General features: G+C 32.6%; 1 long non-coding RNA gene across 1 annotated transcript; it reads right to left on the reverse strand.

The window, feature by feature from the left end:
- Window positions 1-21,744: 21,744 nt before the first annotated feature.
- On the reverse strand, window positions 21,745-22,965 carry LOC124363814. Its single transcript, XR_006922556.1, has 2 exons — window positions 22,822-22,965; window positions 21,745-21,917 (listed from the first exon to the last, which is right to left on the reverse strand). It is a non-coding gene; the product is annotated as an uncharacterized LOC124363814 (long non-coding RNA).
- Between the last annotated feature and the right edge of the window lie 4,595 nt (window positions 22,966-27,560).

The following is a 27,560-nucleotide window of genomic DNA, read 5'->3' on the forward strand; positions in this document are numbered from 1 at the left end:
TCTTATCCTGACCATTGCCTTCCTGTTTTATTTGTTATATATCACTCGCCACGACATCAGAGGAAGTGCCGAGATGTTTTCTCTCCAGTCTTCTATCTTTCCTGTTGTGTGTGGCATGTGTTGTGTAGTACTCTTGATTATGTGCATTGACATCGCGTGGGTCCTACTCAACAGTTTGAAAAAGGCTGTAGTTGTATCAGTCAATTAATCGTTGTTTGTCATGCAAATTTTGTCAACTGAATTTACTGTGGTATGTTCATCACCACACTTTATACTTCTTTTACGTTTTTTTATGCTTAGCCTTAGCAATATGGCTTTTGTCACTTGAGGAGTTGGTAGATTTGAATCCTTGAGACGTAGTGTTTTAAGTTTGTAATATATAAGTGTGGTAAATATAAGAAATCCCATTACCCTTTCAAATCATCCATTGTTAGTAACAAACTAGAACAGAGGAATAACCACGAGTAATAATCAGCAACCACTAACCGTATACTTACTGCAGTAGCTTGGCAGGTTGCATGTTCATCATGAAGTTTGACTTGAAGACTACTTGACCTGCAACAAACACTCTACCGCATTGTTGTATAACCCTTTTTTACATCAGATTGTCAGTACAGATTTGTATTGAATGACATAACGCCGGAATGATACGTATTAATTGTTTAAGAGCTAGCATTAGTTAAAAGACATATTGTATTTCCCCATAAGGAATGTTTAAACCTCCTACTAACCCTATACATCCTTACATTTGGTTGAAGAAATAATGGTGGTCTGATATAAAACATATTATTAATAATACGCTTTCAATCTCTTTTAAGATTTTCTTCTAAATTTGTTTGCTTCATGTATATAAAATACGTAATAAATATTTATCTAATTACTTAATTACAATGTCTTTTAATAAAAATAATAATATAAAAATTTAAGATCAGTGGAATACAAATTAATCATATTTGTAAAATAAAAAATCCCCATGTTTTTGCTACAGTAAAAGGTTTGAAATGTAATATTGTTCTATAAATATAAAACCAAGAAGGCAGGTGGTGGGTTGGTTTTTGATGTAATAAATCTAGGGGTTGTAAATCATTTTGTTATTATCATAAAACAAGATGTCTCATCCCGTAAGAAGTAGACATTTACTGCATGCATAGGCTTGGCATGAAACTCCATTTTAAACATTTCATAATGTCTTATACCTATATTAATTACATTTTACCTAAAAGGCATGCCAGGATGAAGCTTGGACTTTTTCAATGATCCACAGCATTTAAAGTAATATAAACAATTGTATCATTAATTTACTACGTACTTAAACTATTAAATGCATAATAGTCTAAATTAGTCCATTTTATTAGTTATTAATAATATTTTCTCTATTAGTAATATGCATCTTATAATTATGAGTTGCACGGAGGAAATTCCACGAAGTAAATTCATAGAAAAATATTTTAACAGGGATTTTCTAAATGAATTTTTGTTTTAAAGACGACTATTCTGATTTATCGTTTTTGCTAGAATGTATTACATCTTCATGTAAGTATATGGTTAACCTTAATTTTTCATCCAAAATAACTAATGTAGTAGACTAGGTAAACTATGTAGCATCATAAACAACTCAGAAATCGCTAAGTTTGGTACGCAATAAACGTCCGTACTATACTAGACTACAGTGACATATTTAGTAATACTCAAGACTAAGGAGTTTAGAGAGCACTATCTACTGGTGAGATTATTATAACAATATTAAACTTCTTTTTTATGGAATTCGTAAGAAACGTAATAGCAATTCCTTGGTATTTGTATTTACCTCAATTTTTATAAGTTTAGATAGCACAACCATTATATTTTTATAATCCAAAGTACATATTAACTATTTTTGTAAAAACTTATGATTGGCTTGGTCTTAAAGTAGTAAGAATGTTTATGAATAACTATTATTAATTAATAATAATTTTTATTTTATTGCCTTACAAGCAAATATTTTCGGATGATAACAGGATTAAAATATTGGCAGTTGTATATTATTGCGTAATTATTGATGCAGTGTCAACAGGTATAAATTATATTTTATCACCTTATACTACTAATGAACATTAGGTTGACTACCAAAAAACACATTATTATAAGCAGAGAAACTATTGACGGTGTTCGAATTTGTGGTTATCGAATAAGTGTACACAATAAATCTACACCAATGCCACCCCAAGGTACAGTAAATCATGTAACATGTTTCCGTACGGATTACTGCAGGAACGGATGCTGCGATTGTGTTTGCTCATTCGGCGAAACGAGTTGTATGAACTGCTAAATTTCTTACTTGATGTATTTGTTTTATTGGTACAATTACCAGCTGAGAGCTTGGATAGTACATCAATCCTTACAGCCTGACAATGGATACATATAACGCCAATAACATGTAGAACCCTCATGTTATAAATATTTTTCTTTACCGGTAAAAAAATAGTAAAACGTACCTGAACATTCTTTGTTTAAACATTGTTAATGACGATGGAAGGTTTGACAGGATAACAGGATTTCGGACAGTTGCCATTGTTATGTTTACAAAAGGTATAGCACAACGTTTCGAAGATTGAAATCTATCCTCTTCGTCAGGTGGATAGATAATTAGTACGTACACAAATAGAGAACAGAAAGAAGAAAAGAAGAAAAGTAAATGTGGTCAAATATACCCAAAAGCTACTTGGAGTCTAGTCCAGGCGTTGGCATTGCAGAAAATTGCGTACCTAAACATATCCTAACTTTAGATGAATCGAATTGTAGCATGGCTTGTTATCATCATGTAAAATGTAAAAATAGGCTAAGCACTATTGAACCGATTTTATTCGAAAACTGCAAGCCTATAGGTCTGTTAGTTACCGAGGTATGGCGCGAAGGGAGACATACCTGTATACGTATCGTCTTCTTAAAGATTAAAAAAGTGTATGTACTGATGTAGGCCCTTCCTGAGGTCGGTCCATTGTCAAGGACATTGTCCAGGATTGTCAAGGACATTAATGGACTTGATAGCACATGACAGTTGATATCGATCTTATTTATCTGCTTATGTAATCAATTATATACAATAATTTAATCATGCCGTACATTCAATCTACTTAATAGCTGTATGTATCAAAGCGTGTAATCCTTTGTACAAATCATCATAGTCCCGGAAAATAGAGCTAATTTTAATTGTATGAGCTCTCAACCTTTTATTCTTAAAATTTATAAATAAATATTTCTGAATAAAGAAATTGATCAACATCCTCACTAGTTTTAGTGGAGTTAAAAATTTGATATTATCGAGATAGTTATAAATACGAAACGATAATCTTTTTCCAAAAATTATACTATTCCTAGCTTGATAAACTTGATACTAACCGTTAGAAAATTAATAATAGTACTTATTCCACTGTCACACAACTAGACAACGACGTTTAAAGTCGCTATTTTAAGGATAATTATCTGTTTAGCTGACGCTAACTGAACATTTATTTATATGTCTGACCACTGGTTTTAAATTTTTAACGTTAAGAAAAAAAAACAATTTCGTTTCGTAGATTTAACTCTTTTAATAACCTTCCATTTAAACCTCCAACAAAAACTAGCGTAGCTGATGACGCTTTTATGGCTAAATATACACTGAACTTCAACTTCTATCTTGATACAATTTTTAGTAAATATTGCGTTGATTACTTTCCAATAGGTCAGTTCATAAAATTTTATACTATACCAAAAAACAGTCGATGTATATATGTTTTGGTTCTATTTGATGATACTGTTAATATAAATACAAGAATGTCATCAGACTCAGCTTTATCATCACAATAAGAAATTAGTACAAACTGCTGTATGCGTAGAATCTACATCGTGAAACAATATCTTGTCATCCATCTGTAGATTGTTTATACACAAAGAGACAATCAAGCAAGTTGTCTTGACTACCGGAGGCTGGCACTTGGCTGATTGTTTACAATACAACCTCAGGCTGCTTTGTGCTGATTGCAACACTGTGCTGTTATGATAAATAAAACATAGAAACATCATTTTAAATATGTTAACAGACTTTTGACATTAACTTAACATTTAATGGGCCAATTTGCCCAAGAAATTGTACAATTTTTACGTAAAATATATCATACTTATGAATGTTAGGTTATTTTACAGAACGTTATGATTTGTAACATTGATCTCTCTCACATTTGCTTCTGGATTCTAAATATTATTTGTCTATAAAGTTCTAATAACAAAATTTAGAAGAGAATTCTGTATTTGAATCGAAGATATCTTCGTAAACAAAAGTATACAAAAACATTTTCACGATAGCTGTCTAGTCTGTCAGCTTGCTAAAACACACTTGTCAAATAACACTGAAAAAGAGACGAAAACAGCCGTGAAGCAGGATATCAGTTTCACTTGCGTCCGAGTCAGCTACACACAAAACAACTACAACACCGAACATCAACACGCTTTGGGTTAGTGTGGTTGTTTGTTTTTGGTTCGGTTTTAACGCTAATTTTTATAGGTTAATTCAATTTATTCTTGTAAAGGAGTGTATGGACACGGTATTCTCATTTTAAAATATTTTTAACATATACTAGTCTGCGACTCTAAATTGTAACTAATGCTCATTTTACAAACTAAAACTTTCATCTAACAAATGCTGATATAAGATATAAGATGTAACAGGCTAAGACTTAAACAAGTATTTTAAAATTACAAAACAATTAATATAATAAACTGCAATAAAATAATCTATGTATTGTTAGATGAGGAAATGCTGTGGCGTGGAGAAACGTTAAATTTTTAAATAATCATAATAAACCAATGAATTGTACAAACAAATTTTTAATGCTTAAAATGTGTTAGGCAAGAGTAGAAATTACATGAGAAATGTTGGAAGTAACAATAAAGTTAAAGCCACTTTTTTTAAAATAACACCAGTTAAGTGCTGTCCATTGCGCCTTAATACAACATTCAATCGATTTCGAAAACTTATCATTGTGCGACGCAATGTGTTCTCTGGGATGTTAGCGACGTGTTCTTCAATCTGAGTCTTGAGCTCAAGAAGATTACTTGGCCTAGTCTGGCACACAACGCTCTTTAGATGTCCCCATAGAAAGAAGTCGCATACTGAGAGGTCTGGAGACCGTGAGGTTAGCATTCATTGAAATTATGCGCTCCCCAAACAAATGCCTCAGTGCTGCCATTGACAGATTGGCAGTGTGTGAGGTGGCTCCATCCTGTTGAAACCAGGTTTGCGGAACGTCAATATCTGGAAAAGCATGAAGCCGTGGAGCAAAACATGTCTCCAGCATATTGAATGTAACGTTCAGATGTGACAGTTACAGTGGGACCATTACTATCCTCAAAGAAGCAATTATCCCACGACAAGACACTGCACACCATACAGTAACAATAAAGGCTGTGTAACGGATGTTGATAAAGTTCACCGGGATATCTGCGAGCCCAGTAACGCATGTTCTGCTTATTGACATGCCCATTTAAATGAAAGTGGGCCTCATCAGAAATCCAAAGATTTTCAAGGAAATTTGCGTCCTCATCGATCTTAGTCAGCAGCTGTTCACAAAATTGTAATCGTAATTCACCGTCATTTGGTTTTAGAGCTTGAACAATCTGAAGCTTGTAAGGATGAAACTGCAGGCCGTGCAATATTCTTTGCACACTCCGATGCTCAAGTCGCAATGATGAGGTGATTTTTCGTACAGAACGACGCGGACTCCTTTCCACTGTGACTCGCACTGCATCAACATTTTCAGGAGTTCGAACAGTCACTATACGCCCAGGAGGTTTTTTCTTTAAGGTGTTTAAGTTTAAGGCCGAACCAGTCTCTCCAAAATTCCGAACCCATGATGATATGGCATGTGAAGAAGGAACTCGGCCGCGGGGAGGAATGTCATAATGGCGTCGGAACACTCGTGCAGCTGTTACACTGTCACCATTTTTGTAATACGCTCTGACGGCAACGGCACGCTTCGCACGCTCTGCACCACTCCACTGCTCCATCTCAACTAAATGACCGTTACTACTTGGTATCATGACTTCCGTCCCCCATTCCTACGAGACTTACAGGTGTACCAACAACAACTTCAAAATTTCCCGTTTCTCTGCGCCACCCGTATAAATCAAATTGATTTTAATTAAAAGTGTTTTGATTGAAAAATTCTCTGATGACATTATTTAAAACACATATATTTGAGTGAAAGGTTTTGTCTCAAATATACGTAATCTTCGTCATTTATAAAGGTTTAGCCACTGATTAATTATCTAATCAAAATAGACATTTCCTAGTTGCTTTCTAAAATTATAGATAGCTGGAACAATACTATAATTACAGCTTTTTATTATTATTAAGAACACAACCTCCAGGAAAAATAAATAAGACTTTGCACTTTTAATATGAATGTTCTTTCACTTTTATGAATATGTGTTTAGTGGCGGGATACCAATTTCCGATTAATAAGAACTTAATAGATTATAATATCCGCTTGAAGTGAAAGTATTTCAATGAGACACCAGTAGATAATGTGTAAGTGCAGAAAAAATAACTGATAAGAGAAATAAGGATGAGGCTGTATACTTTATTCAATATCTGAAGTGCTGATGGTCATTATGTCGTACAACTTCCTTTGGTTAGTATTCAACTTGGAGAAAACCACCGAGTAACCAAGACACTGTCCACAGAAATAAAATAACTCCTTAGAGACTACCAAAGTGTTCTGGTTTTCAAAGTTTGAAGATGTTCAATAACTCACAACCACATGTTTACAGCAGAGAACAATACATGCATTATTTTACGTCAGCTGATTGTTCAAATAATCCAACGGCTCAAAAGAGCTTACTTACAATAAGCAGTCCGTGGCGTCACTTTCGGCAGACAACCTATTTTCTTCAATAATCTATCAATTTCGGTTGATATAGTAGATAAAGCTTTAGCTGGCTCCATAATTTGTTTTTAACTTAATTACAAAGGTTTTTTAGGAAGATCGATACAACAGTGTGTGTATAGAAAGGGAATTAGTTTTTTTATTATATCACAAATACAAGTTTTGGTTTTTTATGTTAATTTTAATTTCAGTTGTAGTTTAGTAACATAATTTAATAGTTTCACGTGTTTTTGTGTAAAAGTAGTGAACGTTTTGTATAAACTCTGGAAATTGCACAGTCAGTTCGGTAATTTATTTATAACATTCGTTGTTTAGTTATTATTTTAATATGCTCCGTATACCACATCTAGTATAAGTATGAATAAATACATTTGACGATCAAATTTTCATTGGTATACTTTAAAAATTTTCGATAAAATTACACTAGTAATAACGGTTTATTTTTGTAATAACATAATGAACCACTTATTATTATTTTTTGGGAATATGTGTTTGTTGGATATCCCATTCTTTATACTCTGGTTGAAAAGTATGTAAAGTTGGTAAATTATTAGCCGATAAATAAACATTCATGGAGGCTTAAATGTTTAAAATACTACGTGGAACACACTGTTTAGAAAATTACTATAGTAAATGCATTTATCCCAGGGTAAATGTCTAATTCTAATTAAATATTTCCAGAGAGTATGATCCCTTATATACTTCTACGTTTAATTCCGTATTATAAATTTATTTTAAGGATTAATTATTTTGTGATTTTTCTGATACACTCCAAGAGTAAGGCACACATTTATAAACTAATTATTCGTTATGTATAGAGTGTTTATCTAGTAGTATGAATTTCTATATTTGGCTTTTATTAAAAATGGAATATTTGTTTAACCAAATTGTATATTACACCTTAATGATCCCTATAGGTGCAATATGCCAATGTTTACTGTCGTATATGTCTACTGTTTATTATCGAAAATTTATTACATCTACAGCAAAGTTTAAATGGATTCTATACTTTATTTTTTCCATTAAATATACAAATTTACAATGAAAAGTTTTTCCGCCATTTTTCGTAACGGTGACTGGCTTTACAATTTCTTATAAAACATTCTTCTTACATTTTTGTACAAATTTGAAGGCAATATAACATTGAAACACATCATCGTTGTTCAAAATTTTCTTTTTATCCTGTTTACGAGCTACAGAGTATTAAAATATTTTTTTTCTTTTTTATGTTTAATCACTAACGTGTAAATAATTTGAAGGGCAATAAAAAATCTGTTAATCTGTCAGTAGTTTTCGCTGTCATTAATGAAACCCCTCATAAATCTCCCCCCAATGAATCACAGGTATGGGTGTATGAATAATGGAATAGTACGAGTAAACGACCTGACTTATTTGACATCTGTGGTGGTCATCATTTCAGTTTACTTTTTAGAAAATCTCGCAAAAAAAGTTCTTCCAATCTCCCACTAACAATTTCCGCCCTCCACCCTATTCGGGTAAAAACATCCTTGGATGTGTAATGAAAGTGAGGTCGAGAGGGAGAGGGTAGTTTATTAGATTTGAACCAAAATATCACTCAGTGAACGATATTTTAATTTCTTTGCATTTTAAAACGCCAAAACTAGTAAATTTTAAAACTAGATAAGGAATAATGGCAGGAATATATTATAGCTTTTGTTTTAAAGTATTTATAGTTTTTGTTGCGTCCTACTATCAACATAGAAAAATATGTTCAATTAATTCCACATTTTTTACTTTTCTTGACATCAAACTTGTACAGGGTTCGTGAATATCACATGTTACTGGAATGTGAACAGAATATTGCTAACGCGTACCTGTTTATTGACAGAGCGTCAGTGAGGTGCTGAATAAATGTAATTTCTGTCTCTCTGACAGTTCGCACGATATGTCGAAAACGAACTCAACTTGTAGAGTTGGAATATTGCTTCATGTTTCAGTTCTTATTATACGAAGAACACTGAGTTCGACGAAGTTGAATGTCACTCCGTGGAAATTGGCTGAGCGTTAGGAATCAATTTTAGTCAGATTGTATGGGTAACAATGATGGCAACGAGAGAATCTCGTTGTAATTAATGTTTTTCTAAACAAATTACAATCATGACATTTTAATGAGTAGCGTACTAGCACATATACAATAGCCTAATAACATGGGCAATATAAATGAATATTTACACCTAGCTTTGGCAAACTTCTTATGTGACGCGTAGTGTGGCGTAATCCTGTCCTATTTCGTATGTTTATGTGTATTAGTATTATATAGTAAACACTATTCTATCGGTGAAGCAATATATGTTCCCAATGGGTTTCTGTGTTTTACATAAGGTATGGCCGTTTCACAGCGAAGATGAAAAACATAGAAAAAGCCAGGATTGCTAAGGTAAGTTATTTTTTGTCATATTTATATTTTTACTAGTAATGTATAGGAAAAATTTTGCAATATGGAAAACAATATATTTTTCCAAAATGTTTTTGTGTTTTGTGATTTTATGGTCATTTATCAGCCAAGAACAGCATGCCAATTAACATATTGACATTCACGTTAACTGTGCACAATATTAACTCTAACAACATTATTACAAAAGCAAAGGCACCATTTTGTGGGAAAACTTGGTAGCAACAGGATGTTCAATTGTTGAACAACAAACAACATGTAAACTACAAGAGTAGTCTAGTAGTCTAGAGTTTGTATAAACGACTCCGTGACTTCTCAAGTCTTATCCGAGAGATATGGGGTCGTAAGGGAGCAAATAGTCCAAGTACGACTTTACAGCGCCATGATACCGGTCGTAGAGCCGAGAACACTCGTGATTGTTACGGTAAGGTTCTTCAGCGCTGTAAAATATACAGTTACAGTCCTCGTTTACAAGCTATTGTGAAGTCGTGCTTCATAACATGTACCTTAGATACGTTTTTGATAATGAAACATTACATTTTAACTTGATTCCCTTTATAGCACTGATATTACGTGAATCCACAGTTCAAACTTTATAATAAATATTGTTTATGTATACATAAAGAATGATACATTTATTGTTTATAATTTCCATCAGCATGTATGTAACCAAGGAAACCTCCTTTCACACGATCAGAATATAAAGCTGTATTTCCAGTTTTAAGGCTGTTTCGAACTAAATCCCATATATTCTATCAATCAATGTACTGGATTTTGATTAATATACGAGTAGCAGCATTTTGTAAAGTTTTTAATTTTACGGAGGATTAATTTCCAAATTTATATACCCTTGGTTGTCGCTTTAACTGAAATCATTGATCAGGTTTTCTATTATATAAAAAATGGTATTTCTTTAAATCAGTTAAAAAATGTTCCCTAAGAATAAAATAAATCATTAGCCTTGCTGGTTTTTAGGTATTGCGAAATAGGAGGGTTTCACAAGGGTTGAAGTATGAAACTATAATATTATCTCCAAATTATATTTTCCTTACCTTGAACTCATTAAAAACTGTTAACACGTACATAAATAGTTTCATCGTCAGCTAACCATATACATTGGTGAATAACCTTGACTCTTAAAGCGGCGTATTTAGCCATTATATCTGGTACTCTACTGGTGACGTTATTATTATACATGTGTGAAACGGATCGGGTTTAAATATATTCAGCTATAAAAACGTAATCTGAAAAAATTATTGTTTACTATTTAAAATCCTTTCATAACCTTCCATAGAAATGGCTATCGATTTTAACGAAAACAAAGTTGTATGCTTATAAAGTGCAAATTTCTTCTCGGCTCCAAGCCTATAATATGTAAAGAGACGTAACTTCCAATTATTTACAGCACACCGATATTGTTCAATAGCCACTTCGGCACTGGCTATTACAGTAACGATCGTAATATACAGTAAAAAGGATAGGAATCTACTTGCTGTATAAAATGTTTACAAACTAAACGAGCACCGTTATGATACGTCTATCGGGTACGTCGTTGTTGTATAGACTAATACCAAATTTAGACAGGTTATAAATATTCCACATTGCAGCTGATCCACACTGAACCACGCTATACCATGTTTAATGCAGTAGAAATACGAGGGTCAGTCAAATATAATCAGGACTTTTATTACTATACCCAACGTCCAGGTTGTAGCAGGTAGCCATGTTTGCAGTAGTGGTAGAGGGCATCCTGGAGGAGGGGGAAAGCTGCAACAATGCGTTCTCAGTGCTGTTTTGTTTGTCATTGTAGCCATGTCTGAACAAGAGGTTGTACCTGCAGTTGCGCAACGAATTAGTTTGGGGATAAGACGTTATCACGTTCTCAAGTGTACGATTGGGTTAAAAAGTTCAAAGGCGGACGTGAAACAGTTGAAAATGAAAGTCACAATAGGCGTCCAAGGACCAGTTTGACTAATGAGAACATTTGTGCTGTTCGTGAACTTCTTGAAAATGATCGACGCTTAACGATAGATGAAATTGCCAGTGAAGTGGAAATTAGTCATGGTAGTGTGAATTCCATCGTCACAGAGCATCTGGGTTTTCGGAACATTTGTGCAAGATGGGTCCCTTGGCTTCTGGCTCTCGATCAAAAACAAACCCGGAGAGACATTTGCCAAAGGCTTTTGAATCGGCTTGAGAGAGAGGGGAATGGCTTTTTAAATCGCATAATAACCTGTGATGAAACGTGGGTCCATCACTACACTCCTGATTTCAAAATGGCATCAATGGAGTGGCGAAGGAAAGACGAAACTCGCCCTGTGAAAGCCAAAACACGGTTGTCTGCTGGGAAAGTTCTTGCCACCATCTTTTTTGACTGCAAAGGCGTTTTGCTTATTGACTTTTTACACGAACGTCGTACTGTGAACGCTGATTATTACTGTCAACTTCTTGAGCAAGCAAAAGCAGCCTTTCGGAACAAAAGGCGTAATCAGCCAATCAGAGATGTCATTTTGCTTCATGACAATGCTAGCCTCACACAGCTGCCTTGACCCAAGAGAAATTACGCCAAATTCATTGGGAAACATTGGAAAATCCTCCCTACAGCCCAGATTTGTCTCCATGTGACTTTCACCTCTTTGGTCCTCTCAAAGAAGCACTTGGTGGAAACCGTTTTGAAAGTGATGAGGAAGTACAGGAATTTGTGTGCAATTGGTTCAAGACACAACCTCAAATCTTTTATGAAGAAGAGATCCATAAGCCATCCTCACGCTGGGAAAAGTGTGTGAGAGTTGAGGGAGACTATGTAGAAAAGCAGTAACATGTAATCATTGTATTGTTTAGCTTTAATAAACGTAAAAGTTAAAAGTCTTGTTTTATATTTGACTGACCCTCGTAGTATTAGGAAGACATTTCACGATACAATAAGATGGATGTAAACTAGACTAATTTACAATATATAGCTCTACTAGCTCATTTATACCTTCCAGATACACAAAAACTGATCTCACTTATATCTCGGTGACCTGACAGATATCCAGGAGCAGCATGTCACTAAAAAGATATGTAAAATTTTAGGGGTTGAACGATAAATTTAGTTTACTGCGGGGAATGACTTATACAGTGGGTGAGATTCCCTTACTGATATAGCTTTTTGAAAGCCTATCATCTACAAATTACCGACCCCTACCACTAACAACAACTGTTAAATTATATGGATTGCACCGTAAATTTAGTTTTCTGCGGGGAATGACTCATTCAGAAAGTGATATTCCCTTACTGATCTAGCTTTTTGAAAGCCTATCATCGACGAAGTACTGACCCATAACACTAACAAAAGCTGTTAAATTATATGGGTTGTATGGTAAATTTAGTTTTCTGCGGGGAATGACTGTATATACAGTGTGTGACATTCCCTTACTGATATAGCTTTTTGAAAGCCTGTCGTCGAGGAAGTACCGACCCCTACCACTAACAGCAAATGTAAAACTGTAGGGGTTGAACGATAAATTTAGTTTACTGTGGGGAATGCGTGAGATTCCCTTACTGATATAGCTTTTTGAAAGCCTGTCGTCGAGGAAGTACCGACCCCTACCACTAACAGCAACTGTAAAATTATAGGGGTTGAACGATAAATTTAGTTTACTGCGGGGAATGATTTATACAGTGCGTGAGATTCCCTTACTGATATAGCTTTTTGAAAGACACTTGTCTTTCAAAGCTGAGAAGCACGATAGTTCATATTCCTACTTAGGTAGGAATATGAAAACTTTGTATAGATTGAACAAAATTGGGCCAATACATCTGCCTTGGAGAATACCTCGCTATCCAGCTACCAAGAAAGACGAAAGTCGCCACTCATTTCGGTAATCTGCCGTGTCTATCCAAAGAAGTTTGGAACTATCTCACTCTTTCTTTCTTAAAAACTATTTACTAATAAATCCTAAAGCTTACAAATAATGAAGCAAATCAACAGTGTTATCTTTCTTTATCTAATTTCCATTCGCGAGATGAAAAAATATTTGAGAGTGCCGTACAGATACTATTGCTTTTTCTAAATCTAGATACGTGCTGAAATTCTATTTTGGACTCAAATGTTTGTTAGTTTTAGAGGTGATTAGGACCAAATACCAAAAACGTTAATGTGTAAGAAATGAAAGTTTTCAAATTTGTAAGTTAATTTCTTAATTGTAAAGAGACATCCATTAGACCGATCAGCGCCACCAAAGCTTACACAGCTACCAACATAGGTATTGAATTATCCTCTCCATTTACGGCACTAGATTTTATGTTATTAACTGCTGAAGTAGGTACGTCCGTTACATTTACAAAATAGGACTCTGTATTACACGTTTTAGTTGAAATTTACATGAGTGGTCGCATTATTAACTGTTAATATTCCCAATCCCAATAAAAAAGATTGATTTTGCCAAGTATGATATCAGGCAACTTGGTATGATTTTGGAAATCAACTTGGCAATAGTAATACCAACTTCAGATATCTTTATGAAAAGATTAAAAGCTGCACATATATCAATGTCTGTATACTTATTTAGCTCTTATGATTGGTTTCAGAAGTGTTATCTCAGAGGAAAATATGATCTGAAAAATAGTTTCATAATTTATCTCTTTTGAAATCCTGCAATTTTGACCTTCACAAAACTAATATATCTGACTATCAATTTAATTCTTAGAGAAAATCCCTGTGTCGATTTTAAGGAAATCCCAGGCTGTATACAATGCAAATATGCCCTCGGCTCTTGTACTAGCTAGTTTTAGAATTGTACTAGCTCCCTTTCCCTTACATTTGCTACCCGACTCCATATTTGAAAACTAACAGTGCAGAGCCTATATATATATATATATATATATATATATATATATATATATATATATATATATATATATATATATATATATATATATAAACTTTGATTTAAAATTGGTCATAAAGCCGTGAATATACTAAAAATCTATTAACTCAAACTTAAATGAATTGTCATTTGATTACCAATTGTTACACGAGTGCTGGTCATTTACAGTCACTTTCATCAGATGTAGTTGACGATTTAATAACGAAATTGCATCACTAAAAGCATTACGTTATTGGATTGAGTAAAGTTTGCGGCATGCCACCACTCTTCCCTGTTCTGCCCTGTAAATTGAATATTTCATGCTGTAGCTTTAACGCCATATATTACATGAGTAAGAGGCCAAACTATTAAAATAAATAACGAAGAAATATAATATTACCTTATTATTTGTAGTATTCTTAATACAATGATATTTATCTTAGCCCTATACGGTATTCATTTATTAATATAATGTATTTGAGTGTGGCTTAGATTGCACATTTGCTAAATTTATTTTACTGATCAGTATAATGCACTTTTTTACTGATTTGAATTTTGTGGGAATCTGGAAGTTATATGTCATTATAGTTACTCCAGCTACATTCAAACAATATTTTGGAAAAGCAAAAAATCTGTTTTTCACAATGGAACCGGCATAAATTTTTAGTGAATGATTATACACACTTCTTATATTGTCTTACAATAGGATTATAATATTAAAAGACTTTTTATCATCATTAAGGACTAGAATATTCAAATCACACTATTCCATTCATTTTCTGTTCAGGGCACCATTAGAAGAAATTCTGTATTTTTTATCCTTATGACATCGTGATCTTTTATCATGAATGTTTTTTCTATTATTATTACTATTTACAGAGTTAAACTTGTAGTAAGCATACAGTTTATCATAGTGGTGATGAATCAAATACAAAAATATCTATAGTGAAGGATATTGTCGTACACGTTTCTTATATCGCCTTAAAATTTAAATCAATAGTTTGATCATTCTAGTTTAAAAACAATTAAAATTATATGTGGATTTATAATACTTTTATCGAAAATATCATGGATATGAATAAGCATCTGCTTTATTAATGATTATGTAAATATTGAATTATCCTTATTGCATTCATGTTTTATTTAGGGCATCATTAGTTAAATTCCTTACATATTTTTTAATTACATTTTACAGAGTTTATGTAACTTATAGTAAGTATACGTTGGTTATATTTTATAGTGATCAGCGTTGAAGAGTCAATGACAAAAATGTTTTCTTTTATTTAAAAGCGGATGAAATTCTAAATATCTATAATTAGTACAGATATGCAGTATTTCAATAATGTAGATAACGTTTATCGTCAATTAAAACCATAATTATAACGTTAAAGTAGACTAAAACTATATATAACTAAGTCATAACATAACACCATTCATTTCTCTTAAGAGGTAGGTATACGAGATTGAGATGGATTTCATACAACGTCAGTTGCAGTTAACATATACTTTCCTCTCTACTTCTAAAGAATCAATTATTTATCTCCAGACTCGTTCAACTGAGTCAGTCCTGAGTTACGTATATCGACGATTGTATTACACCCAATTATTACAGATGACATAGACAGGTAGATGTACAAGTTTCAGTCAAAGGGAAATTACATTCTTCTCTACTTTTAGATGAACTACGTATTTGCCTCTATAAATATAATTTATCACGACCTCCTTTGATTGTATATATCTTGGCATAAGTGTAACAACTATTCTCGTGTAATTACTGCAAATTATATTGTAATAAGGACATGTACACAAAACGTAGAATAAAGAAAGGAAGTTGAATAGTCTGGCCAGATCTTGATATCAGTTTTTGACCCCGCTTCATATTGCCGTGAGTGACACATTAATGCCACATTAATTAATATATTAAAGTCTGAGAGACGGTGGAAGTCCTATCAAGAAGAGCTTTTAATTTATACTAGAGGCTGACGTCTTATTTCCTTTGACTGTGACACAAATTTATCTCAAGATTTACAATTCAGTATTCTGAAGTGCCCTGAGTAACAAGTAAAAGTTATACGGTGTACAAGTTAACTTCAACTAACTACTAGACAGTTAGAGATGGAAAGGTTGAATAATCAAAGGAAAGTGTTTGTGAGAAAGATCAAAGATCAGTGAAATTTAATTGCTATCAGTTGTTCTTTCAACCATTGGCACACTAATATTCGTCTCATTAATGATGGTTCCGTCGTTAGTACATCACAATTACTTTGTTATGTGATGTACAAATCAATAATTTTGAAGTGAGAAATAAGAAAATCAAACACGTATCCTTTGAAGCATTGTACCAATCAATTTATATTCAACTTTTCACACTGAAGTTCCTTTAGCTCACAAATAACAATACGAGCCAAATGTTATTTTAAATTGTTATCTCGTAATATTGTTCCTTTTAATAACATCGTGTGATAAATAATGAGGTCGTTGACGACTCGGAAAGTCAAAGTAAAGTTCCAAGAAAGAATCACCAGAGCGATAGGTCTATAATTGGAACAAGTTTTTTCACCTCACCCTGCCCGAATACTGGAATAATGCTATTTAATTTGTGTTTTTTATTTATTTTAGTGTGTTTTTGGCAATTTTTAATCGTGTGAAACGCGTCGCTTTTAAGAATCTACAAGTTTACTTCAAGGTGTAAATACATAACATTAAATCTATAAGTAATACTACTAATAAATATGTATTTTTTTTATATTTTGGTGACAAAGTAGAAAATTTTTAGACGTACAATATAAAAATATTTTAAAATATACGAACGAAATTTCAAAAATTGTCCTGTAACAATTTACTTCTAATTCCATGATTTATTTTCTTATAGAATGGTTTCAGTAAAAACTGTATTCTGATTGATTGTACGAAATATGTTGAATAAGGAAAATAGGTCTAAACCCATTTGGTAATTGTTATAGAACTCTCTAAAAATCGATTATCTAACCCTTCGGTTCACAACACCATCTCTTGGATATGGTGTGAGTTTATTCTACATGAAATTGTATTGTATTTTATATCACAAGAAAAACATATACCATTACTTAAATCCATTCAATTACGTATACTCTTCAAGTTTTATTAGTTCAGTTCATCTAAATAAACAAGAATCATTTATATTGTTCACGTAGTAACGCTAAATATACACCTTAAAGTTAAAAAAAATGTAATGTCTATTGATAAAAACACTAGGGTTAAGGACTGCAGTTTATCGTTTATCGTTCTATATCAGTTATGACATTATTTCTGGTTTAACTAAACAATTTTAACAGCCAGTGTGTTTTCTTTAGTTTTGTTTGCATTACGTAGAAACCCTCAATTGCTAACAAAAATACATTAGCTATTAAAAGTTGGGGTAATGTTCAACATTACTGCAATTGTCTTAGAAAACATAAGCCTTAACACGGCATTTGGAATGCATAATACTTAGCTTCCAAAATTTCACATATGTTTTATCCTATTTGGTACACATTTATCTTTTTATCAGTATTTAAGATTAGTATCGTATTTTGGTCATACATAACTGAACCAAAACACATTATGGAACTGTTTACAATACTCTAGAAAACAACATTAGCATTTTTCAGAAAATTAATTTAAGTAACAATATCAAGTTTTATTCAGTCAGTACTTAGAAAACCATTACTTTTATTTGAAAACTATTCAAAAAATAATACAATAGGCTTTACTATAAAGGACAGTGTTGGAACTAGCCTGTGGGAGAGAGTCTTGCTCCAGGCCCTTTACATGTCATCTGAGTCCAAGCACTTTCGTGGAATTTGGAATCCTCGAAGAATGCCTCGTCTATACTACACTCCAACGGCTGTCCATCCTGACAGCATGGGAAGAGATGAGGGTCACACTGTAACATGTAAGTAGTATTAGACACAAAGTAATATAGATATAAGTCACCAAAACTAGCCTAAATTTAATTTTTTGGAAGGCTTTAACTCATAACTCATAAGAATTTCTGAACGCCGTAATTCCTTAGTATCAAAGACCTTATAAATAATATAAACTCGAAGAGGCCGGAACTGTCAATAAATTAAGAGAGGCCTGTAGCTTAGAGGCTTGGATGTCTCAGACACCAATTGCTCCCATAATCTAAAACATTATTGAATCTTAACCTATAAATACCAAGACCTAGAAGAATGTACAAGTCGACGGAATTTACTGGAATTTCCTTCTGCCTCAGTATTGGATCTATTGACTCATATGGTTTAAATATCTTTAGCAGACTTTTATAGTCAAATTGGCGCCAGATTGTTTGATATAACATAGCGATTGTAATAAAATATGGCTACACATATTTCCTTTATGTATAAAAGTCACCTTTTATAGCATAATTACCTAATTCCTTGCCATAGAGGACGGTAAGGTCCGAAAGATTTTAGCCAGATTAATCAAGGAAAACTCTAACGGGAAAAATATATTACTGACCTTGTTTCTTGATCCTCATTAGAATAGGATGGTTTTAATCTTGTACGACCTAATTATATCTCATTGGTTTTTATTATCATAACATTTGTCCTAAGCTAAGACCTACAGATGGGCTAATAAAATAAGGCACATCCAGAAAGTACGTGTACCAAATGTCGTGCGACCGGAAGGAATTTGCTTCTTGACATGTTGGCCACACTACTTTATAGCCTATTCCTCCCCTCGGAAACGACACCTGTTCAAGGTCAGTTCGTCGAGAACTGTCGTTGCAAAACGTTTTGTAAAAAATTTCAATAAAATTCTAGGTATAATAATTATCCTACTCACAGGCATTCTCGACTATGTGCATCATTAACAATATACTGATATTGTTTTTGGTGATTTGAAATAATATTATGTAGGAGTTTTAGTTACCATCCTTCTAATCAATCACACATTTTATATTATTTAATTCAACAAAACATAAATGTAATGTGACAGAAATGGCTAAAAACAAAATAGTAAAAAAGTAAGGGCCCTGTGGTGTAATGGTAGCGCACTCATCCCCCAAGTGGGACATGGATGGGAGATCCGCAAGTCCTGGTTGAGTAAGTACATTTTGTGATTCAATCGTTTTTGAAATTAAATTAGGCTAATTCTAGATATACAAATTTAGTTTATGTATGCATACATATATAATTTTAAAATTTAGATACTTGTTAGAATTCTTGCTAATAAATTATATGAATTTAACATCTGATATTTAGCAATAATATAAGCAAATAAGATTAAACGATTTCACTTTAAAATTTTCGCTATGACATTACATTCAAATTTAACATGTAAATGTATAATACATTTTCATTTACTCGATTTTTATAACAAAGTGTGTTATGAACTATTCCATTATAACTAAATATTAACTTACGAAATCAAGATACTCAGCACAAAACTTGTCATGTATACTCAATTCGGCTCCATATATTTCTTGAAAGTTTAAAATAACTGATAGTGTTAGAAATAGTATTACAAACATTATTACATATTTTCTGTAACTTTCATTAAATGCCATCAACAAACTTTACTAACCGTATCAATGTTTTATCGTACAGTTCGAGTAAGCAAGAACATTAAATATGTTGATAAGAGTCTGGGATTGCAAAATAAATGCACGGTTAGCAGCGATCGATCGTGCAAACAATATTAGCTATGCACTTGATATAATATTCCCTTTGGTACAGATTAAGTCCAGTTCCGCTAGATTTACCATTGAAAGTAGAAACAAACAGTCAGATCTATTATTCACTCAAAATAAATTTATAAAATTGTTATTGTTTATAAATAATCTAATTTCTTTCCTTTGCGAATCCATTTTTCCTCTTAATAAAACTGACATCGAGTATTAATTGGGTAAAAATATTAAACAATCAATTATTTCTGAAGCTACATTAAAGATTATTCAATGAATTTATTGATGAAAAGATTTTCTAACAAATTTCTGGCACTGCATTGTTCTAACTCAGAGTCCAAGATCATTTATGTCTGAAAAACCACGTAAAAATATAAAAACTGAATATTCCGTGAGTAACATCTGTTGATTTTCAGCTCGTAGACAGAAAGTATTCCCTCTGTTTTAAGGAGACCACTAGGTATATAAAAACACTACTATGAGTCTATGAACAATTTTCAAATTTTGAGGCCATGTTCATGCTTTGCCACTATTCTAAAAAAATAAACTCCTCACATGGTATTCGCAATTTCATCATGGTCTGGTTACACAATATATAAAAATGCGTTTAATAGTTTGTTTATTCTGAGTTTTTCTCGTTGTCAACATGGTTACCCATGTGACTAATGCAGTCAGAGCCGCCTTTAGACAGACGAACTGAGACTTCCAATGTACCGATTTTTATTACAATATATTTCGATGAAAAGATAGCAGAGTTTCACAAAAATTTCAATCCTCTAGGTTATCTCGTACAACATTTATCCTAAGTACAGACAGAAATAAATCCAATTTCAACTGATATCAAAACTAATCAACTGATAATACAAAAATAGAATACCAAGTATGGAACCTTGGGGGACACCACACGCATATATCTCTACTTTGCTTTGTACCAGGCAGATGAGTCCCCAGAAGTTACAGGATATTCTATCACCTATATTCCAGTAGTAGTCTGAATTGAATAAGAAATTTGTACTTTTTTCCTTTAAATCATGTGACATAAGTGACTATTAGTAGAGCTGTTGCAATACTGTCGTTCCTGATTATAGATAGTTTAGGACGTTCCGAATTAAACAATCAGTAATCGATCATTCTTCTTTATAAGCTATATGATAGAGCAAGATAAATGCCAATTAGTCACAACGAGATATTCTAATTAAGGTCTTGTTCAAGGAACGGACAAGAGCAGACTTCCAGTATGATGTAAAAATTGCAATTAGTAACGTGTTACAAATTTATTATTCTTCAAGAAGTATTTTTTTATTATTGCAATTTTTTGTATTTTATATATTGTTACATTTTTTAATACAATAAAGTTTAATGTCGAAAAATCGAAGGGAGACTACTTAGCATTACTAAAGATAAAACATAAATACATCTAATTTTTTACAGATTTGGAAGCAAATTTCCCATATTTATGCTGACTTAAGTTCTTCAACATAATCGCTTACTTATTTTTGTTTGTATTTAAATTTTTGATAGAAAAAATACTCATTAATATAATTTAAGAATAAACAATTAGATCGAGCAACTTGTTTACGCTAAACAAGATTCTTAACATTGAACGTTACAAGATTAGTTCTTAGTATGTAAACATTTATTATTTCCACATAAGATTTCACAGATGCTGTTTAATAACTAATTTGTAGAGCGTAACACCACTTTATTAACAGGGATCCACCAGGGATCAGGCTGAATAAGTTTTATTATAGTTTATCCATATCACTTTATTGTTCACTATAACTAGAAATTGTTTTCATTTACCATCCCTTATCTCAAAATCTGACAACCAATAACGCATTTTATTTAACATTTTCTGATGTACATACACAATAACCTTATAGATTTTAACTTGTATTTGCATAACAGAGTAGGAAAAATAACGACTCAGAAAAGATTATCATGTAATTGTTACTTATAACAGTTTAAATTTCCTTCGCAGTCCTACACTGTAGAGGGTAGGATTGTACATCTTAACTGACACAGATCTGAAGACCAGGTATGGAATATCCACTGTAGTCAACACATGTGCCTCCACGACAGCATGACTGCAGGGAACACTGCACAATTTCACAATTACCTTCATTAATTTTGTCAACCAACATTAGACAACACAAAAATCTAATCTTTCTATTTTCACTATCGTTTATTGGAAGATGGGATATTCCTATGTTTGAAAATATGAATGATGAGTCAGACAGATATATTACAGTCCCGTTATGTCAATATTCATTCAAAGCGTTCATTAAAAACACTTCAAAACATTACTAAATTACTTATTTAATTAAAACATTAACATCTGTAAATTGAGTTTTAAATCTTCATGAGTGTTAAAGATGACTTAGATTGTGTGCATTAATGACAATAGGCTCCAAAAGTCGAAAGGAAATATTAAAACAGTTTATTGTCAATTAGGAGCCTTTAATATAAATATTTCCATGTATAGTAAAAACAGCGAAATATTTTAACATAATCGTCCAAAAGATCTTTCATGTTTCCATTACATAATTTTATCTTTAAATCTTATCAAATTCAAGACATTTTTATTATATTAGTAAATATCTGCGCATGGCATAAATAATCAAAGAAATGTTAGATAATAAAAATAAATATGAAGAAATCTATTATGCGGATAATAGTACACTACATTCATGTTTTGTATAACATACACACATACATACATACATACATTTGTATAACTATATACAACTTCATTCCTCGATATTGCATCGCTATATAGCAAATATAAAAAGACAAACGTCTGTTACTAAATATAGATTTAGAAATAAATGTATGGGGTAAGTAGTTGGTTTGGTTTATAAAAAGATTATTATCTGTATTTATTATTAACATGAAATAATACCTAATCATTTTTAATGTTTAATTGTACATAAGAATTATAGACCAATTAGCCAGTCTTTAAGTTACAATATTTTCAACCTTCTTAATCTCGTAAAATATTACCTCTTCATAGGGCAACCGACATTGTGTCAAATCCTCTGAGTGAACCAAGGTTGTGAATAAAATAAAAATCATAAATATATATGACATTGTTTTACGTTATAAATCTGTGCAGTATAAATACAAACGAATATCATTACTTACGTTTATGAATGTAACCAATCATTTAAAATCAAAGGTCACAAGTTATTTAAAAAACGATTGAAGGACTACAACTCGTTCATATAACCTATAATACTAACGTACAGTATATGAATGATAATAGTTACTGCCACCAACTAATATGCATGCATAATTAATTTACAATCACTGTTATGCCAAGCTGTTAATGGTCCAGTCTATGGATATTGTATTGTTCTATTTGTCCACGATTTACATACTTAAGCACTACCTCTGATTACTTCATAAAACAATACCTTTAACTATATATGCCTATTGTTTAAATAATACAATAAATACAATGATCATGCAATGTAGAAGTAATCATTGCGAGTACGGTTAATAATATGTTATCATCATTTTCAAGTTATTTCAAAATTGTAAATACAAATATTTATTTTCAATTAAATTAGTTAAAATCGTATGTATTCTCAGTTTTCCAAATATTGCATTGGCTACAGTAACATTTGTACATAATATATTAAATTACATGTACATAATATATTATTATTATATTATAGTGTTCCCTTTCATAACTATGATAAGAATTAATACACATAAATAAATGTAATATCTATGTGTATATGTTTTTGGAAATAAAAAATGTTTCTATTCTATTGCTATTCTAAAAATTCTTTAGAAATATTATTTAATTTGTGAAATATAGCAATAGGTTAGTTTTATTACAATAAAGGCAAGGTAAGAGTACGCCACGCCACATGTTACATAAAAGGCTTCTCTGGAGTAAAATATAAATGTTATTATCCATTTCATTCTCGATGATGTCCTGCAGACAGACATACCATCATAAAGAGAAGTCATTTTACCCCCTTCCCGAACGGCAGACAACTCATGATTGTACCAGCCAATCATGGTTTGACTGATGACGATCAGTCTAACCACTTTACCTAAGAAGTAGAGCACTTTCTTAACAAACTTTTAATGAATAAAATACGAAACGTAGTTAATAATCTATACCCTGTTTAAAAGGGAGCATACGTATTTTAAAACGTATCTCTTATTTAGAACATGTAAACAATGAGGTAACTATAAACATTATTTATAACTATTAACAAACATTTATGTTTGGCCTTCAATTAAACGTAAAAAATGTCTATAACACAAGAAATAAACACATTGTTTTAAATCTGTTTTAAAATACATTAACTCATGTGTTATTACTTATTTAATTACTTACTAATTTATTTTTTAGACTATTAATATCATCACACAGATAACTAACTTTTGCATTTTATTACCATTATAATTACAAAGTCAAACTAGATCGTAACTGCTGGGTTTGACATGAATAAAGTCGTAAGCAGAGAGGAAGTTGGCAGGAAGTGAGATATCGACCGAAGCTACAGGTCACACTGACTGACCAAGTAATAGTAGAAAACCTCAAAGATTCACACATTGAGGAAAACATACGCGTTTGTTATTTTCTCTATCTATTCAACTCCTATTGAAATGAAATGAAATGAAATGAAATGAAAAATGCCTTTATTTGCAGAGGCGAAGTTAGGACTTAAAAGTCCTCTCTACCACTTAACCTCCTATTGCTGTGATTGTTACTCTTTTATCATAGGCTTTAGTTAATTTTTAAAACATTTATATTCTCTATACAACTGTAATTTGATCTACTATTATGAAATCTAATTGTGTTTGAGTTTGTGCATATGCTAGTCTATCTCGTAAAAAACTACAGACTGATTGAACTGACATTTTACATATACAATTTAAGGTCCCTTTTTAACATACAGGGTTATTATTATTTCAATATCCCTCCGTTCTACACCCCGCCGGTCACTAAAGTTGTGAAATAGCACATCTTGGTCTCAAAACTTGCATTGCAACAAATACACTATTATTAATTAAAATAGCATATTAAATGTAATAAACTGTTTTGTATAGACATTGATTTATGTTAGCACATTTACATGTTTTATTAATTTTAACCACTATTTTAATGATTATGCATCTATAATCTTGGAAGCTTAATACAAAATCACTTTTCTGCAACCGCTGTTGAATACAAAGGAAGAAAATGTCTAGTTATAAAATTAAAATTTTAGTAAACATATACTTTTAACTCAATATTTGATCAACCATACGTATTATGTAAGCAGTGCTTGATCTGTACTGTAATTTATCAAAGCGGCCAGGTCACGGCCACGACCGCGACCAGCGACCAGTGTCAGCGACCAACACGGCGGCTGGCCGCGCGGGCCAGTAGTTCTCCTTGTCTGCTCTGGCCGCTGTGTCCCAGTTGCGTTAATGGACGTCGAAGAGATAGCCGTAACAGTGCATGTGTACAGGCACTACATTAAACGTAGAAGAAGGAGGTATTGGATACACCCTATGCTGCAATCAAGGCCTACAAGAGGACAGTTTTTACATTCTTTTATGAGTTACGGCTATATGAAGAGAAATTTTTTCAACTATACAAGAATGTCTGTTGCTAGTTTTGATCAGCTACTCAACAAGATTGCAGATAGTATAAGGGGAACAGACACATCAATGCGGCCATGCATAGGAGTTGAAGAAAAACTACTGGTTACATTAAGGTATGTTTATTTATATTAATTAATACAAATTAATGATTAATGTAATAAAACAAATGACAAAACAAGAGATAATCATTATACAAAAACTATGTAGTAAATCCAAACTGAAGTGTGATTGTTTATATTCAATTGCATCGAAACATGTGAATATTGGAGACTCAGCACTGTTTATGTCACCTCCACTGTATTCACTAGATGCTCCAGATGATAATGGGGTTGAAGTGTGTTGGCGGGAAGGATATCCATATGGGGTTGTGGAGTAGCCTGGAGCGAATTGAGCGTTACTGCCCGAGTGAGACGGGTACTGGTAATTTTGATTTTGTGCGTACCCTGTATATGAAGTTCTTCCTGCTGGAGTTACCTGATTTTTTGTTCCAGAACTGCCATTTAACCAGAAGCTGACGTTTAACAGATAGTTTTAAGTGTTCAGGAACTCTTTTTAAATCTGAAACTAGAGACATGAGGAACAACCTGTCCTCATCAGATGTCAGTTCAATTTCACGGTTACGCCGTTCCTCAGCCGAATCTTTGAGTATTTTTACCAATTGTTGTCCCACTTCGTCTTTAGGTTTACGTTTTTTTGCTAAAAACCCGCGTTTCATACGGCCCGGTTGGATCTGGGTTCGCGGCAGGGGCTTCAATGTCTAAATGTAAAAGATCTGTATTATCCGGATCCTGACGATCAACATTTGAATGTGTGTTTGTGGGGGATTGTTGGTGTTTAAAAATGTAAGTGTATTATAAAACACGTAAGGTGTTTTCCTCTCAGCAGCCGAACCACTTTTTACTCCACTCAGCCTCCGCTTCTCTCTGGCGTAATGAATCTTTGATGTTCTTCTTCCACTTCTTCTGAAGGGTCATACCTGTAATAAAACAATTTGGTTGTTTCTTTTCAATCTTATAAGAAGGGTAATAAGTAAATAAACACAAGTGCAGTAAGATCCTCGATTAACCGGGGATTACAGGCTTGTAGTAATCTCGGATAATGAGAATCTCGGTTAATAGAAACATTATAGTTGAAACTAATAGACGGAGTAGTAAATGTAATAAACATTTAAATTTCTGGAATTAAGAATTTACTGGGTACTAGAATTGATAAAGTGGTTTGATGTTTTAAATTCACATACAATAAAATAAATCACATTAGTTGAAAGAATTTTCAAAATTGAAACAATAAAACTTTTAAACTATACGGTTCAAAATTGAAAGTAGCAGCCCAACGTTAAGGGAGCTCCCCTCCCCTCTATACTCTGTCGCTACTCAAAGTCTCGGTCGAAAGAAGCTCGATTAATCGAAGTTCACTGAATAATGAAAAAAAATGTGTGTAATACCTCTTTAAAAAACGCGTTTTACAAAATCAGCAAAACATATTTTTCTTAAAAAATTGCTTAAAAATAAATTTTTAAATTATAAAAAAACACTTCGATTTTTCCAATTTTGTAAATTAACCATATAGAAGTGGGGGCCAAAGCAGCTGGTGCTTTCAATTTAATCCATTGGTAAATTAAAAATTACCAAGCAGAGATCAACACGTAGGTGTTCAATATTTTTTATTGCCACATTTTGTAGCATTGATTTTTACATAAAATAACTGTATATGTATTTTTTTCAAGGTATCTCGCCACTGGAAATTCATTTGTGGACTTGCACCATTCCTATCGACTTGGAGCTACTACCATAAAAGAGATTGTTGCAAGAGTTTGCTCAGCGTTACGGAATGTTCTCAAAAATGAATGCCTACCCGAACCTTCCAAAGATGACTGGTTGAGAATTGCTTCAGAATTTGAAAACCGAGCAAACTTTCCAAATTGTTTAGGCGCGGTTGATGGAAAGCATATAAGGATTGTGAAACCCCCAAATAGTGCATCATTGTATTTCAACTACAAACATTACTTTTCCATCGTCCTTATGGCAGTGACAGATGCTGACTATAAATTTGTTTTTATAGATGTTGGCTCTTATGGAAAGTGTGGAGACTCTACAATATTCCAACAATCTGCATTACACCAAAGAATA

This window comes from Homalodisca vitripennis, chromosome 5, assembly GCF_021130785.1.
Source record: "Homalodisca vitripennis isolate AUS2020 chromosome 5, UT_GWSS_2.1, whole genome shotgun sequence".
Taxonomy (NCBI): domain Eukaryota; kingdom Metazoa; phylum Arthropoda; class Insecta; order Hemiptera; family Cicadellidae; genus Homalodisca; species Homalodisca vitripennis.